The sequence below is a fragment of the Ambystoma mexicanum genome, chromosome 1q (assembly GCF_040938575.1).
Source record: "Ambystoma mexicanum isolate Mex_15411 chromosome 1q, UKY_AmexF1_1, whole genome shotgun sequence".
Classification (NCBI taxonomy): Eukaryota; Metazoa; Chordata; class Amphibia; order Caudata; family Ambystomatidae; genus Ambystoma; species Ambystoma mexicanum.
The window spans coordinates 1279262787-1279272042 of NC_090922.1; positions in this window are offsets into that span (position 1 = coordinate 1279262787).

Genomic DNA, 9256 nt, shown 5'->3' on the forward strand with positions numbered 1-9256 from the left:
ATCCTTGCTGCTCCGTTCTATCCTCTCATAATTAATAGGGGTCTGAGGTAGGATTGCAGGGGGAAATCTTAACTCAGGTGCCATCTACCCGAACAGTAAAATTTCTCCCATTCATTTGTGCTATGGATTTGTTATAGTAGAAGGTAAAACAAAGGTAAAACTAAGTGTATTTCATCATTTTACCTTGTAATTATCACCCCATTGGTGATTGCTGCCCAATATTAAATGTGTGTGATGTTATTTGAATTTAAAATTCATTTAAAATAAATAAATATTATATTACCACCCACCGGCCTGGTTCATGGTCCATTGTGACCCAGGATATTTGTAAAAGTGGGTGTGAGATGGGTTGGGTGCCAGCTCAATCTGAATTCTAGGAAATTAAGTAAAAGTGTTTTAATTGTGCGCTGCATCCTAGGCTAGTAGCAAGAGTCCTGGTCTGGTGTGTGACGCCGAGTAGAATCCTTAACAAACAAGCTCTTTTAAATCACAGATTTTTCTATGGCGTCGATATATAGATGATAATGATGATGGTAATATTTGAGGGAACAGCAGAAGAACTCACACAGTTCCAAACCTGGTTGAATAGCTGTGACTCATATCTGAACTTCAGTATCGAGTCAAGTCAATCTGAAACTCACTTTCTAGATTTACATATTCTGGCACAGGATGGCCAGCTGACCTCAAAAGTATATTAGAAAAGGACTGACCGCAATACCCTTTTGGCATATTCCAGTTACCACACTCAAGCTCTCAGAGATAATTTACCATTTGGACAATTCCTCAGGTACAGACGTACCTGCACGCACCCGGGCAATTACAGCACACAGGCCGGTATTTGAAAAAACAACTGAAACAGAAGTCATGTATATATATATCCAGAGGGCTGTTACTTTACAACAGCATCCTAAACCAGGTGATGGAGAAAATATAACTGCCGTTTTTAGCTACTCACCTCTCTTCAATAAATTGAAGAAGGAAATATGGAACCTCTGGCCAATACTGAATACTGCCTCCCATAGCATCGCACAGGCAGCATTTGCTATAAAACGGAGACAAAACTTGAGGGACCGGCTGGTCCATACTCTGTTAAAATATGACGAGAAAAGTACACAACAGACCATATGGGGCAATATTGCTCTGACTGGACATGCACCCTGTGGCAAATGCACGATGTGTGCCCAAACAGCACGTAGCACTAACATTGATATCGGATGGAAGACACCACAGTTACAAAGATCATTTACCAACTGTAATAGCACGGGCATGATATATCTTTCAACTTGCCTGTGCAGACTACAATATGTAGGCATGACAGCGCGATCTGTTAAGAAAAGGCTCATTGAACATAAATCATGCATCAGAACCTTGAGACAGATAGCCCCACTGGTTCCATATTTCGTGGCCATGGACCACACGGCAGAGGACTTTAGATTGGCAGTCCTCGAGAAAATACACTCCACACATTGTGGAGGGAATTTTTCCGATCTCCTGCTAAAACACGAACAACTCTGGAGCTTCAGTTTGAACACTTGCATGAGTGGTCTCAATGAAAGTATCCAATGGCATGACTTAACCGTGATGAAATAGCTTGACAACCTACAGAAACACATTTGGTGGCCCTGTTTTTTCTATCCTATTCGTCCTGTTCTTCTCTTTGCCTTACTTCCTAAATGCTTTTCCCATCTAGCTTGAGTAATATCTGTCCTACCATCCATTCGTTCTGAATGAGCGTTACCTCGTCAGCTATATCTTTATCTCCTTTCCATAGTTTGATCTCTTGTTCTATTTCTGTTGATACATTTGATTGCTCACTTTTCTCTTCTTTATCTTGTATGATCTTAAAGATCTCCTCTTTACTCTTATTCACCTCTGGACTATCGTCACTGCTATAAGCAGTTGGTTTGTATATCGGATTACTATACCCTGCTGCCGCCTTCAGTTCCTTTAACGGATACAACTCTACATGTTCCACATCAACACCTTTCACTTCAGGTGAGGCAACAGGAGGCAAAGGCTTGATACATTCCTCCTTATGTTGGCTAAGCATGCACTCCTCAGGTGGCGGATTTTCCCTCTCTTTCTTATACATCTTCTAAAGCTCTAAAATAGCTACCCTTTTCTCCAATTTCTTCCCCGTGTATGCAGCGTGCAAGTATGTGGTCAAATGTTGCGATACCGCTTTTGATTTGATCTCCCTTGTGGCCATGGCATGAACATCTTATCTGCAGTGCCTATCACCCATTCCACATTATACTGTTTGAGCTTGGGCATGTTCTTTGGCAATGTTTCACATAAATGCACCAGAGGAGTGATATCTCCCATTGTGATGAGTCTCAATTGACTGTCAATAATTACCAGGCTTTATAAAAATACCTTTAACAAAAATGACAAATATGAGTGCACTCCATCAATCGCCGCTCAAAACTCTTTCTATCTCTGGATTGGTACCAACCTCTTCCCTAGATAAACAATATAACTCCTTGACTTTTACCACAAATACACAGACAGACTAGTAGACTTTGCACATAAAAACTTTGGTGATCACCCGTATTCCTTTTTTGTCTCTAATCAATACTCTGATCACAGAGGTTAGCTTGTCTCCTTATATGAACCTGTTCATACATAGTCTAGGAACCTCTGCTGCGATGTGAGACGACATCTTCTGTACCACTGTTCAGGTTTCTCAGGTGCTATCTCTCTCTTTACCTTTACACAATATTTACCGTTACTTGCGTTACTCTCATTACTTTCGTTACTTTCCTTACTTTTAAAATTACCACAACCCCATTCCCTTAGTTTACCATTCCCCTCAATCTACTCACTATTCGGTCATTTGGCTCTAGGCCTTTTGTGTCATCTCCTCCTCCAACCGAATACTTTCGCCTTCTGTCTACAAAGCGTCTGTGGAAACCAGGTGGGGATTTCATCAAAGAGGGGCCCTGCCCACAATCTGACTTTGTCTTGCAAAATTTCTATTCGGCCGCTCTCCACAGGAAATTCATCGATCTTCCGACTAGATTGCGAAAGATGTCTGATCGTCTGAAGCTCTGGTGCTTAACAGGTCGATGGGACATTTAACCAGCCTCTGCTACCACATGAACATAAGGTCCTTAATCAGTAACCTGTCATTCAAAGAATTGGCTGCAGAATAACTCTTACACCAAGTAATTAGACTGCATTAGGATGTTGGCAAAAGTTTAATTCAACTGATTATTTGTTCAACTAAATCCAGTCAAGTTGACTAGATTGTGCTCACCTGTATGTTACAAAAAAAAAAAATGTCAAATAAGAGTGTCCCTGGCAACTGTGTTCTCTCCACATGTGACAAATATATGTAAATTAAAACACTTTTAAGTCAAAACATTTTTGGTTTTTTATACAATCTGCGAAACCTTGTTGAATCTATATAAGAGTGAAATATGAAATGTGTGTGTGATCTTTCACTTTGATTTGTTGTTATTACTGAAATTTATGCCCACCTGGGTTTATCAGGGTTTAGCTAGGTGCCCTTATATACTATATCTACTAGAATATTCATCAACTGAACAGAGTCCTGTCTACACTCATCTTCTGTAGTGCTACAAATGAAGATGTCATCTACGTATTTTATCACTACACTCCTGAGATCAATTTTGCCTAAATCCATCTGTAAAAATATATTAAAGATCAATGGGGACTCACGGTATACTTGGGACAAACGAATATATTTCAGTCGGGTTTGGCGGAACGTAAACGATGTCAAGTCTAGTGAGTCCTTGGGTAACGTGATCGAGAAAAACACATTTCTCAAATCAATTACTGTGAAATATCAAGCTTCGACCGGGATACTACACAGTATCGTCGCCGGATTAGGGACTAAAGGAAACTCTGCATCTACAATCTGGTTAATAGGTCTCATATCTTGTATAAATCTCCACAACCCCCCTTTGGATTTTTTGATAGGGTAAACCGCAGTATTACATGATGATTCCGATGGCACCAGAATCCCTTGTTTCATCAGTGCTAAATTAGTCTGAAACAATAGATTTTGGCTACAATTTGTCTTTCTTCCAGTTCTATTCTTTTTTCTTTTTAGATTTCTTTGATTATTATTCAATTGGCTTGGAGTATTGATTGATTCATGTACTCTTCACTGCTATTGCAAGTTTGATTTATTTACCTTCTGAAGGAACGTCTTTGGTTTACCGTCCTTCTTTAGTTTTAATATACCTTGGAATATGAGACCAGTCCCATTTCCCTTTCTATACTCGCGTGGACACAAGAGTGCGCTGCGGTGACGGCGTCAGTCTGAGTGCAGAAGTGGGAGATGAATGCATACTAATAGACAAGATTGCGGATCCGGAGGCTCAAGCCTGCCCCCTTAACGAGGGAACCTTGTCTTGTCATCTTGCATCGCCATAGCGGTAAGCTCATTGGAGTCTCCTTCCTGAGTACGCTCTACTTTACTATTGCCACTGACGACCGCGGCATCAAATAGGAACGTTTAGAAAATGTGCCAATATATACAACGCAGACAATGTAATCCTTTAGTCTGCTAGATCTCGGGTTTATTACAACTAAGTGAGATTCCTACTTGGCTCTTTGCCAGCCTATTGATTCATATTAAGTGAATTCTATGCTTGGCTCATTTCATAGTTTCGAGCCGGAATTTTATTATAACAACTACAATTCCGCTTCAGTGCATATTGCGATTGCAGAAGCATTGGCAATTACAACATCCTGGCTATACTGTGAAATTATTCAGCAATTTCATTCCCTTTCGCATAACATGGCTGGATGCCATCATCTACCCTTGGGGTTTCCGGCCTTATCAATCTTGGAGAACTGACTGCATTTCAGTCCTTACAAGTCTAGGTTCACGTCTCTATATCTTCGTGAGGTGCTGTAACATTTATTTACTGTTTCGCTATTTGTAGCTTCCACAATTTCATTTCTTTAGACCCAATTCTATTTTTTCTTCTCTCAATAGGCTGCATTAAAGGGCTGGCCATTTACTTTACTCCATTGAAGTTCATCAGGATTCTTGGACACAACATAGTTCAACACCAGAGATGACTATACTTCAGTGATTTGTTTGCAACACAAGTTTGGAAACAACAAACACCAGAGGTTGGTATTTTTACGGTGGTGTAGCTTCGCATATGCCCTGGGCTATTTTTCGTTATGCAATAATGTTGAAGGTTGGGATAATTTAGATATATTTCCAACACCATTGTTTTGTCTGCTCAGATGCAATTTGGCTACCATTTTGGCAGCTGCTGGGCTGCGTGAACAAAATACTGGTACTCTGCGCCTCTTTTGGATTAATCTAGGTGAACATGTGATGTTTAACATTGATATTCCAACAATCCGAATTCTAATTAAATGTCTGCTTTGTTTGAGGTTCCGTCAGTTTTTATTCTAATGTTTATTTTTTGTTTTTGTCTTCCCATTCACATTTGTGATGTTTTAAATGTTTTTGTCTGGGTTGATGCTCCTATCAGAATTGAGATCCTCAATCAAGCTTGAATTACTACAGTGATTCAACTATGGGAACCACTGGTTTAATTGTTATTTGTGTAAAAAGTTTTCATACCAATGTGTCCCCAACATTATCTGTACTTGATAGTGCACCCTGACGAAGGCCACCATCAGTTCCTTTGATTGAACTAGATAATATCATGTCGCCGAAACTGTCTGTTTAAGATACTATATTATTCTGTATCTACAGTAGGCACATAGCACTTTTTGCACTAAGCATTTTTTGTGACAGCGCTTCCATCATGACTCAATGAAATTATTTATAATACAGGTGGTTATGACTTTTAAGGATGTTATTGTGTGAATTTATTATGGATTTTTATGATATTATGATGTGTTTGATTACTATTAAAATATGAAATTATACCTCCCAATCTGACTGAGCCTCTAAACTCTTAATATTTAATTAATTAGTACTTGAAGAATTTTAGTACTTACCCATGTGACCACCGGTTCTGCCTTTTTGTATACATTGCTCCCCCGGTCCATGGTTCAGGGGCTACCCATAATTTTTTGTTTATCTGAAATATACCTTCATCAGCTTTTAGAGACATGGGGTACTGTTTTGCTCGAGGTAAAATTGCTCCTGGCATCTGTGGTCCCGAGGACGATTGGCACATTTTCAAAGTCTTCCTGAAAGAATGCTTGACATTGCTGCATTATCGCCATTTGCTGTGGGACTTCCCACTTTTCTCTATCCTTATCCAGTAACTAATGCTCATGAAGAACACCACTACATCATCTCTTTGGTCTTCCCTGAACATGTCATCATCCGTTATGTCAGTCAATCTGTACCCTTCCTCGAGAACTATTACTGTTCTCCATGGTCTACCTTCATCATCTACTCCTTCAAGCACTGCCATTTGCCTTCGTACTCTGGGTGCTTCAAATTCTATAGGGATAGTCTGTCCCTCCTCTTCATCCGTAAATATTTGCAGTCTGAACAAAAACTCATCAGGTATCCTCACCATTTATCCCACCAAGCCAGGTAGCCATTTCAGTAAAATGCTCACTCAATATAGAACAATTACTGGATCTAATGGAACGCCTCGCAGAGCCACTTGCCCTGTGATTGCCAGTATAAATTCTCACACGTTTAAATAGTGTATAGCTGGAGTGGAGCACGGTATTCTTTGATCAGTAAATGAAATTGCAATTTTCAGTTTCCCAAAAATGTTAACCAGTGTCTGTCGTGGGTATAACAAAGGAACAGACATGTCACATTCTCCTATAGAGACCTGTAATTCATCAATTAAAGGAACTCGACTCGTAGCTCCAGAGAACCCTTGAGCATGCATGGCAATTCCCAAAATTGGATATTTACTCTCTCGTATATACGAACAAGTTGCTCCAGTGTCTACAAGAAAAGAAAAAGATTTGCCTCCTATTGTCGCATCGACCATTGGTTCCTCTTGGGGGTCTGGTGTCAAAGATAGTGTTGAACACATCAACTCACCCTGTGAGCTGTCCTTTTGTGGGTACAGGCTCATCCCCATCCCTGTAAAAGGATTTCCTCCTACCATAATGACACCTCCTGTTATGGGTGTCAGTACTTGTCGTTGTTCGCATACTGGTGTCTGCATGTGGGTTTGTTGAGACTGCTCTTGTGGTGTATTCATTTGCACTCGTTCTTGTTGCTTTACCTGCTGTACTCGCAACGCTTGTGTCTGATATAATGTGTGATCCTGGGCAAAGCAGTCCCCCTTCTTGAAAATTGACAAGTTTGTACATTCCCTTGGCTGCCACATATGCGCGCAATGTGTCCTGTCTATTGGAAGAAGAAAGATTTGAAACGGCAAGCATTGGAGAAAGGATCGACAAGGTCTATCAGCAGTTAAAGGAAGGTACCAAGTATGGGAGTCAAATAATCGAATAATCGAACCAACTCAGGAAGATGGCAAAGGTACTTTTTTATTAACAATCATTTTAAACAGGAAGGTTACAATGGACATCAACAGACGTTCGCTCAGGCTCTCAATGATATTCCCATAAAAACATCCTTGTGCAAAAAATACATCTGCAGTGATGTCATACTGCGTGACAAATAATAGAAAACCTATCAAGGGGTGGGATTGGTTAAGGGGGTGGGATTGGTTAAGGGAGACTAATAAGCATACATTGCATAGGGACTAGGATTGTGATTGGCTTCCCACTGTCAGGTGGACAACTTATGCCTACCTCTAAAAACATGTAATCTTTAACACTATTAAATACACGGTTTATCATTGGTCTTCACACTATAAGGCCCTTTGTTATACGGCCCTGTACAGTTGGTTGGAATGCTTGTGCCATGTATGGAACATTCGGTTCACTTAGCAGCATGTAAGCTCAGACCCAGGTGCCAGGAGATGAAATTGACTTCACCTCCCCACCCAATTAGCCCAGAATCTCTCATCACCCATGCCTTCTGCCATGAAGATTGTCTTTGTACTTGGCCTTGCAGTGTATCCTTGTCTGTGGGAATATATGGGAGTGCAGGCTCTCACTATCACTGTTCTAGGTCCCCAAGCCCAACTCTATTTCCATCCTTGGCTCACGTGACAGGAGACCATGATTTAGTGCATGTTTCAGCATTTAAATGTCTTAAATTAATAAAACTTTGCACTCTTGGTGTTCTTTCTTTGCACTAGAACACGATTCATCTTTTGCACATTTACTGCTTTCAAGAATAGATAACCAGCCTTGGCTGCTTAGTTTTGATAACAGAACCAAACAATATTAGTGCACACCACTCTTCAAATCTACGTAATTGAAAATTAAGGAAAATTTAAGGTGCAGGGGAGGAACTATGGTCCTGGCACAAGACCACCACAAGATACAAAGACAAAATGAAGATCCAGAATTAGGATCCTCCCATCTCCTTCGCACTTTCAAGTACTGTACATAACAGGCAAAATTTCAATTCAATGTAACCAACATTTGGTTTGACCAATATTAAATTAGGAGAACATGTGTTCAATTTTCATAATAAAAGATAAGATTTAATAACAAAAGAAACATCACAATTTCAGTGTTCAGGTTTGCTTTTTGGCTGATGCGTTGCGAGATAAACACCCCTTCTTATTGAGCCTTGCAGACTGCAAAAAACATATCATATAAAGGACATATCAGTCTTGTATACACTCCAAATTGACTTGTGATCTACAATACCAATATTATCGAGAGCAATCCATTAACTTTCCCAACATAGATGTACTATCTCATTGAATATGTTTAATCAGTCTAGTAATGGAGCCAGCTAGATGTGTCCCTATTAAGTTGACACATTGCCAATCCAATTAAGTCACTACAGGTTAGCCCCTGTGTGTAATGTATAGCCCTTATCCATGCGTGGTAACCCTGTGTCTATAGTGAAAGAGCCAATGTCGCTGACCGGTATTTTCTTCACGCAGTACTGGAGGTAAGTAGGAGAGGTTATGCCGAAGGTCAATTCCTAGAAGCAGGGAAGAACCAATTGACTTATGTCAGATGCTGGAAGAGTCTCTCATAGACATTATCCATATTCTTGATTGTTAATTGCCCAAACATGACTAACCTTTCTATAGATTCACTTCTGCGCACCCATGTTCCTTAACAGAATCCAAGTGTGACACCGGAGTTTCAATCCACATGTGCTTGAATATATTTCTGTGTAGCACCACCACCAATAGGCAAGGTAATACCATTAATTCGCCCCTCACAGGACGTCTATTCTCATATTACTCTATTCGCAGTCAAATGTTAAACTCAACAG